Below are 9345 nucleotides of genomic sequence, written 5' to 3'. Positions count from 1 at the left end.
CGAATTCAAATCCTTTCACTAGACCCTTTAGAATACGAAATCTATGATCAGCAAACTAGCTAAGTACAGTGAGTGAAGGGGTACATTGGCATCAGACTGCCTGGTTTCAAATCTTGTCACTGGGTGTCCTTAAATAAGATCTTACTGAGTGAAGAGGAAATCAGAGAGCTAAAATTTTTAGTGACTGAGCATTTATCCTATTTTTCCTGTTCCTATATTTCAGTGTAACAAAATGGCCCATCTTTGATGAGATAAAGTCGCTTTTCACAGAAGAATCCCAGATGGTAGGAGAATCCCAGTTAATAAATATAGTGAAATAATTTATTCAGGCACTGATCATCATTAGATGAAGCCATCAGGAGAAAGGTTAATGGAGAATTTTACTGTCACCATTTGAAAACATTGATCAATCTTAGCATCACTAAAGACAGGAAAGCTAGACCTTGTAGGCCTTCTAGTTGATGCTAGCGGTAAAGAATCCACCTGCCAATGCAGGAAACACAAGAAATGTGGACTCAATACCTAGGTATGGAAGATCCCCTGGAGTAGGAAATGGCAACCTGCTCTAGTATTCTTGCCTGGAGAATCCCATGGACAGAGGAGTTTGGCAGGCTACAGTCCATAGGGTTGGAAAGAGACACAATTGAGCGCATACACACACGCGCACACACACATGTGATGTGCCATGAGAAACAGCACTTCTTAGGAAGTATTCTGGCCAAAACTGTTGAACCTTAAGCTAAATAAACCCTAAGAACTAATTTCCCGCTTACAGGAAATATAGGGTTGAGGGTAAAGTCAAACAACACAAGAAAGAAAACAGACAAATATAGAATAATGGGACACTCAACAGGACAGCCAGAGAAGGCGATGGCACCCCACTCCAGTGTTCTTGCCTGGAGAATCCCAGGGACAGGGGAGCCTGGTGGGCTGCCGTCTATGGGGTCGCACAGAGTCAGACACGACTGAAGCGACTTAGCAGCAGCAGCAGCAGCAACAGGACAGCTCACTTGGCTTCTTCAGAAAATTAGATGGCATTGGTGAAAAGGGGTGGAGGGGTGCTGTCTTAGATTAAAAGAGCCTTCAGAGATAATAGGAATGTATAGAATTGTTTGGACCCTTATTTAATAAAGCCATCTGCAGTCAGTATCCCCTGCACTGGCAGGCTGATTCTTAGCTAATAGACCACCTGGGAGGCCCTACATCAGGATTTTCACTTTAAAATATTTCAGAAAAAAAAAAAGGCAGGGGGATGAAGCACATGTGGCAAAATTTGGATATGTCTTAAATTTGAGGAGTATATAAGGGATTCAGGGTACTCTTTTCTCTAGCTCTGTGTATGATTGCAGATTTTCAGTATTTAAAAAAATTAAAGTTAATGAAGGGCTGAGATTTGTGAAGGAAGGAGGAAGAGAAATGATTTGAAACTGGCAATGGGATGCAAGAGCAACTCCACCAAATTCTGACTCTGAGATTCCTGGGGTGAGAGATAAGACAATTTCCCATCTGAGAAGTGGAGTCCTTCCCATCAGAACAGGAAAATCCTGCAAGTCTCCAATGCCCAGACTTCTCCACCAGTTGTCTCTTCCCCTCCAAAGCAGCAAATCTCACCTTCACGGGCAGCAGCTGTGGGGCTTGATTAGTTGGGAGGCACGGTAAGTTCTTACTATTTTAATTGGTTACAAATGGTGGTCATTTTTAAATAAAATAGATCAGATCCCAGATTAGTCCAGAATATCGTAGCTCATTAATTTGCATTCACAAATGCATTTTTGAGATGAAAGGAATGGAAATACAGCCAGAACACAGAGAACTGCTTATGTACATGCAAGTATGTAGTGCTTGTAAACATAATCCTACAGTACCCTAGACGTTGCCAACCTTTTGAGTCTTCAGTTTTCATCCAATCATAAAAATCCTCTCATGGTTATAGTTCCTGCCTTTCATGGATTATGCTTCATGGGAGCACAGGCAAACTGTATTAAAATAAGCACTCTGGCCTCTGTAGCACTCTTATCCTTCTGCTATATCCATTTAGCGAAACCTCAGCCCTGATTCAGCTGCATTCCCTACCATCTCTGCTCCAACTCCCGTTATAGATAAATCCAATAGATGTGTGTATTGGCGATGAGGTACCATAAAGCCATGGTCTTTGTGGAGAATTTAATAGATTGGTACTCATCATCCATTTCAATCCCTCTTTTAATTTGTTTTTAAGGTGCTTTTCTGTATGGTGCAAACGGAAAAGCTAAAACAAAAGAAACACACACCCCAGAACTGTATTTTCAGACTCCTCTGCAGTTATATTTGGTAGATACAAATGTGGAGAGCATCTTTTCCGCCTGCTTTGGCTGTTGTTCCCAAGCACATTCTTGGAGATGTTGAGTTTTCATCCTAGTATTCATTCACTAGTTTTGTCTATCTATCATCTATCTATCTATCAAGTATAGGTGATTTACAATATTGTATTAGTTTTAGTTGTAAATCATGATGATTCAATATTTTTATAGATTATACTCCATTTACAGTTACTATAAAACAATGACGACAATTCCCTGTGTTGTACAATATATCCTTTGTGCTTATCTATTTTATACATAGTAGTTTGTATCTCTTAATCCCATATCCCTACCTTTCCCCACTCCCCTTCTCTCTCCCTACTAGTAACCACAAGTTTGGTTTCTGTATCTGTATGTCTGTTTCTGTTGTATTATATGCATTTGTTTATTTTTTTAGATCCCACATATAAGTGATAACATACAGTATTTTTCTTTCTCTAACTTATTTCACTAAGCATAGTACTCTCTAGGTCCACCCACTTTGTTGCAAATGGCAGAATTTCTCTTTTTTTATTGCTGAGTAATATTCCATTGTATACATATACATTCATATGTTGATGGACACGGGTTGCTTCCATATCTTGCCTGTTGTACATAATGCTACTGTGAACAATGGGGTGCACGTATCTTTTCAAATTAGCGTTCCCTCCCTCCCTCCCTTCCCTCTTCTCCCTCCCTCGTGTCTTTCTTTCTCTCTCTTTCTTTCTTTCATTCTTTCATCCTTTTTTTCTTTTTGATATATACCCAGAAGCTGGGTCATGTGATAGTTCTATTTTTGTTTTTTATTTGAGGATGCTCCATACTCTTTCCATAATGACTTGCCAATTTACATTTCCACCACTAGTGTACAAGGGTTCCGTTTTCTCCAATCCTTACCCACATTTGTTATGTATAGACTTTTCGATGATGGCCCTTCTGACGTGTGTGGTGATACCTCATTGTGGTTTTGATTTGCATTTCTCTAGTGCTTAGCAATGTTGGACATGTTTTCATGTGCTTCTTGGCCATCTGTATGTCTTCTCTAGAAAAATGTCTATTCAGGTCTTCTCCCAATTTTGTAATCAGTTTTTTTGATATCAAGTTGTATGAACCGTTTATCTATTTTGATATTAATCCATTATTGGTCATATCATTGCAAATATTTTCTCCAGTTCAGTAGATTGTCTTTTCACTTTGTTCATGGTTTCCCTTGCTGTGCAAAACTTTTTAGGTTTAATTAGGTCCCATTTGTTTATTTTTGCTTTTACTTCTTTTGCCTTAGGAGAAAGATCCAAAAAAGTTTGCTACTATTTATATCAATGAGTGTTCTGCCAGTATTCTCTTCTAGGAGTATTACATTCTTACATTTAAGTCTTTAAGTTCATTTTAAATTTATTTTTGTATATGATGTTAGAGAATGTTCGAATCTTTTTCTTTTACATGTGGCTGTCCATTCACTAGTTTTATGAGATACGGTAGTCAGCCCCCAAAATGGTACCTAATGATTCTTGTCTCCGTGTGTTCATATCCTTCCATAGTGAGTAAGGTCTGACTCATACGACTGATAGAATACTACAGAAGTGATTGTGATTTCTGAGGCTAGGTCATAAGATATTTGCTGATGCTTCCTTGGTGTCTTGGGTTGTTCACTCTGGGGGACGCCAGCCACATGGCAGTGCAGACACTCACACAACCTGTGGATAGGTCCACAGGGAGAAGGAACCGAGGCCTCCCCCAGGAGCAACCTATCAGCCACCTTAGAAGTAGGTGCTCTAGTTTCAGTGAAGCCTTCAGATGACTCCAGCCCAATCAAAATCTGGCTGAGTTCCATGAGAGTTTCAAAGCAAGGCTGCATAGCCAAGGCACTTACAAATTTCTGACCAACAGAAACTGCTAGAGATAAGAAATGTTTATTGTTAGTTTAAGCCACGACAATAAGCACGTAATTATTGTTTTGTTTGTTTTAGGTTTGGGTAACTTTTTAGGCAGCAGTACATAATTAATATGTGGGGTTGAGAGTCCTGGAAGCAGTGCTCTTGAAGCCAACATTCCAGCTTTGTATCTACAATTATCCCGACCTGGGCAGAGATAACAGCACCCTAGCAGGCCTGTTAGGCCACATTGCACTGAGAGGCATTCTTGATCACCTGGCCTAATGCCCACTCGTCTAGTCCTTCCAACTACTTTGTATACATCTCTATATTACAGCTTTTCCTGCTTAAAATAGCTGAAGTGGTTTCTGTTTCCTGCAACCTAATAAAAATGCCTGTCTCAAATCAGTAGCTAGACTCTAGAGGCATTCCTGTTAAGTTCAGGAATAAGGCAAGGAAATTGATTATTCACAGCATTATTTAACATCACTCTGGAAATTCTATTTAATTATAAGTCGAGATAATAAAATCAAGTATTGCAAAGAAGGAAGCAAAATTGTCATTATATGTAATAAGATGATATAACTGTTTACCAGGGAAACTTGAATAAGTGAACTAAAAATAAAGACTTAAGAAAGTTCAGCCATTGAATCTAGATAAACACAATCTTCATCATACATATTTACTCTGCCACATGAAGCATCGAAGATGAATAAAACTGAACTGGAAAGAATCTAGTAGAAAATGGTCTGGAGATAGCCTTTTCAAAATGTATCATTTCTAGGGAGAAACTAAACAGTACAACTTGAGAGCCTACAGTGATTCCCTGGTACATTTGGAGAGGCCTGCCAAATCTATTATCATGTTTAAGGAATAATATGAGTAAAGTCCTACATATGCCCAATAATTGATAAGGGCTCCTAATTAGCAGCTATTGTTATTACTATCATATTACAATTATTAAAATGATCCTTGCCTTGTAGGTCCTTATAACAGAACTATGTTGATGGAAACGGGAAAAAAAGAAAATTCAGTGAGTCAGTTAAAAATTTAACAAAAGCATCAGTAGCTTTCCTATGGAGCAACAATAACCATTTAGAAAGCATAAAAGAAGAAATAATCTAGTCCAGTATCCCTCAAAAATGCATAAAGTAACTGAGGAAAATAAATTAATAAAAGTTAATGCAATTTCCATGAAAATTCAAGCTTTTTTTTAAACTTGGAAAATTTTATAAAGTTATCTGGAGGAATGAACATTCAAATACAGATTTAAAATTCTGATAAAGACTAAAAAAAGTCTTGTCCTATGACATATTGAAATATATTATAAAACTGCAATACAAATATTACTGATTTTGCTTCCAGAATGGATACACTAATCAATTAAACAGAAGAAAAACACCAGAAATAGATCCAACTATATATAAGAATTTAATATATGGCATAAATGTTGGGACATCAGTGGGTACAAGTATGGATTCTTCAATAAACTGTACTGTGGCAGATAACTTTTTGAAAAATTATATTCTTATATCACATTTTATACTAGAATAAATTCCAATTGGATCTATTAATAAATGAAATAATCACTCATTGTTAAAAAACTTAGTAATTTATAAATAGAAGAAATTAAAGGAGTTCTAAAATATATAAGTAAATATCAATATTATTTAGTTTAATAAAGGCTTTTTCAGCTAAACATCAAAGCCAGAAATAATGAAGAAAAGTTTGATAGACTATTTAGAAATTATAGTAAAACAAGTAGTTTTAGCCCTTTCCCCCCAATAAATGATCAACTAGAGGAAAAACTGGAACATATATGAGACAAAGGTATGTTTTTCTTATAATGCAAGGGGTTCATATAAATTAAGAAGGAAAAAGACAAATATCTTTCTTGACAAACATCTCTCACTTCAAAAAAAAATGGACTAAGGCAATAGAAAGGCTAGTCACATTAGAAATCAGTTGGTCATGTGAAAAACATTCAAGCTAATAATTAAAGAAATGCACATTCACACAAAAAGATGCCCCTTTTTATTTTTAGATTGGCATACAGTATAGTAATGCATATATATGGAATTTGAAAGATGGTAATGATAACCCTATATGCGAGACAGAATAAGAGACACAGATGCGTAGAACAGTCTTATGGACTCTGAGGGAGAAGGTGAGGGTGGGACGTTCTGGGACAATAGCATTGAAACATATATATTATCATATGTGAAACAGAACACCATTCCAGGTTCAATGCATGAGACAAATGTTCAGGGCTGGGGCAATGGGATGACCCAGAGGGATGGGATGGGGAGGGAGGTGGGAGGGGGGTTCAGGATGGGGAACACATGTAAACCCATGGCTGATTCATGTCAATGTATGGCAAAAACCACTACAATATTGTAAAGTAATTAGCCCCCAACTAAAATAAATAAATTTATTTTAAAAAATTAAAAAAAAATAAAAAGAACAAATCCACATTGATGAGTGCATAGGAATTAAATGCTGTCAAACACCATTGGTGACAGATATCTTCCCATAGGTAATAAGAGTCTATGTATAAAAATTGTAGACAGATATTCTACTTCCAATAATTTGTCCTAAGGAAATCATAGGATAAGTGAACAAAGATGTTTGTGCAACATTTTAGTGTGGTATATAATAGTGAAAAATCCAATACAACCTAAGTGCTATCAGTGAGGTTGATTGACAGTTGGAAAGTTCCTGAAATGGAATTCTAGACAGTCAACAAAAATCAGTATGCAAATATATATTTGGTAGTATAAAATATGTCAACAAAATATTCACACCAGAACATTCAGAGTTCAGAGAAATAAAACAATGTATATCATATGTCCATACATAGAGAAACTCTATATTACACATCAAAATTTTAATAAGTCATTTTGGGGTAGTTAGATTATGGGTAATATTCTACTTATTTGTATATTTCTGCACTATCTGAATCTTTTACAATGATCATTATAACCAGAAAAAAAAAAAACCAATTTTGAAGTAGAGAATGAGAAGAGAGGAATGATGAAAGGGAGGGAAAGTCATTTCTGCTTCAGCTGCTTTTTTGTCTTCTGATGCTACACTGTAAAAATTCCCTTCTCTCAGTTTTTTCAGTTCAGTTCAGTCGCTCAGTCATGTCTGACTCTTTGCGACCTCATGAATCGCAGCACTCCAGGCCTCCCTGTCCATCACCAACTCCCGGAGTTTACCCAAACCCATGTCCATCGAGTTGGTGATGCCATCCAACCATCTCATCCTCTGTCGCCCCCTTCTCCTCCTGCCCCCAATCCTTCCCAGCATTAGGGTCTTTTCCAGTGAGTCAACTCTTCGCACAAGGTGGCCAAAGTATTGGAGTTTCAGCTTCAACATCAGTCCTTCCAATGAACACCCAGGACTGATCTCCTTTAGGATGGACTGGCTGGATCTTCTTGCAGTCCAAGGGACTCTCAAGAGTCTTCTCCAACACCACAGTTCAAAAGCATCAATTCTTCGGCACTCAGCTTTCTTCACCGTCCAACTCTCACATCCATACATGACCACTGGAAAAACCATAGCCTTGACTAGATGGACTTTTGTTGGCAAAGTAATGTCTCTGCTTTTAAATATGCTATCTAGGTTGGTCATAATCTTCCTTCCAAGGAGTAAGCGTCTTTTAATTTCATGGCTGCAATCACCATCAGCAGTGATTTTGGAGCCCCCAAAAATAAAGTCTGACACTGTTTCCACTGTTTCTCCATCTACTTCCCATGAAGTGATGGGACCAAATGACGTGATCTTAGTTTTCTAAATGTTGAGCTTTAAGCCAACTTTTTCACTCTCCTCTTTCACTTTCATCAAGATGCTCTTTAGCTCTTCTTCACTTTCTGCCATAAGAGTGGTGTCATCTGCATATCTGAGGTTATTGATATTTCTCCCAGCAATCTTGATTCCAGCTTGTGTTTCTTCCAGCCCAGCGTTTCTCATGATGTACTCTGCATATAAGTTAAAGAAGCAGGGTGACAATGTACAGCCTTGATGTACTCCTTTTCCTATTTGCAATCAGTCTGTTGTTCCATGTCCAGTTCTAACTGTTGCTTCCTGACCTGCATACAGGTTTCTCAAGAGACAGGTCAGATGGTCTGGTATTCCCATCTCTTTCAGAATTTTCCACAGTTTATTGTGATCCACACAGTCAAAGGCTTTGGCAGAGTCAATAAAGCAGAAATAGATGTTTTTCTGGAACTCTCTTGCTTTTTTGATGATCCAGCAGATGTTGGCAATTTGATCTCTGGTTCCTCTGCCTTTTCTGAAACCAGCTTGAACATCTGGAAGTTCATGGTTCATGTATTGCTGAAGCCTGTCTTGGAGAATTTTGAACATTACTTTACTAGCATGTGAGATGAGTGCAATTGTGTGGTAGTTTGAGCATTCTTTGGCATTGCCTTTCTTTGGGATTGGAATGAAAACTGACCTATTCCAGTCCTGTGGCCACTGCTGAGTTTTCCAGACTTGCTGGCATATCGAGTGCAACACTTTCACAGCATAATCTTTGAGGATTTGAAATAGCTCAACTGGAATTCCATCACCTCCACCGGCTTTGTTCGTAGTGATGCTTTCTAAGGCCCACTTGACTTCACATTCCAGGATGTCTGGCTCTAGGTGAGTGATCACAGTATCATGATTATCTGGGTCGTGAAGATCTTTTTTGTTCTTCTGTGTATTCTTGCCTCCTCTTCTTAATATCTTCTGCTCAGTTTTTTACTTTTCTCTTAATTCAATGGAGAGGCTCTTAAACCACGCATATTTAAACCAAAATCTTGTAATTTAGGGAAAAAATGAGTAATCAATCCATGATCTTGATTTTGCCTTAGGAGAAAATACAGTTCGATTGGATGACCAGCCACACAAAACACCTGTTAAGTCAAAGTATGGCAGAAAATTTATAATATCGAACTGTTTGCTGTTCTGTTTTTGCAAAACCTTTCCTAATGGGGCTTCCCTGGTGGCTCAGAGGGTAAAGCGTCTGCTTGCAATGCAGGAGACCTGAGTTCGATCCCTGGGTCAGGAAGATCCGCTGGAGAAGGAAATGGCAACCCACTCCAGTATTCTTGCCTGGAGAATCCCATGGACAGAGGAGCCTGGTAGGCTACAGTTCACGGGGTTGCAAA

This window comes from Giraffa tippelskirchi, chromosome 10, assembly GCF_054371585.1.
Source record: "Giraffa tippelskirchi isolate mGirTip1 chromosome 10, T2T-mGirTip1v1.2.pri, whole genome shotgun sequence".
Classification (NCBI taxonomy): Eukaryota; Metazoa; Chordata; class Mammalia; order Artiodactyla; family Giraffidae; genus Giraffa; species Giraffa tippelskirchi.
The sequence above is the reverse complement of the archived record's forward strand: the minus strand, read 5'-3'. Positions refer to the sequence as shown.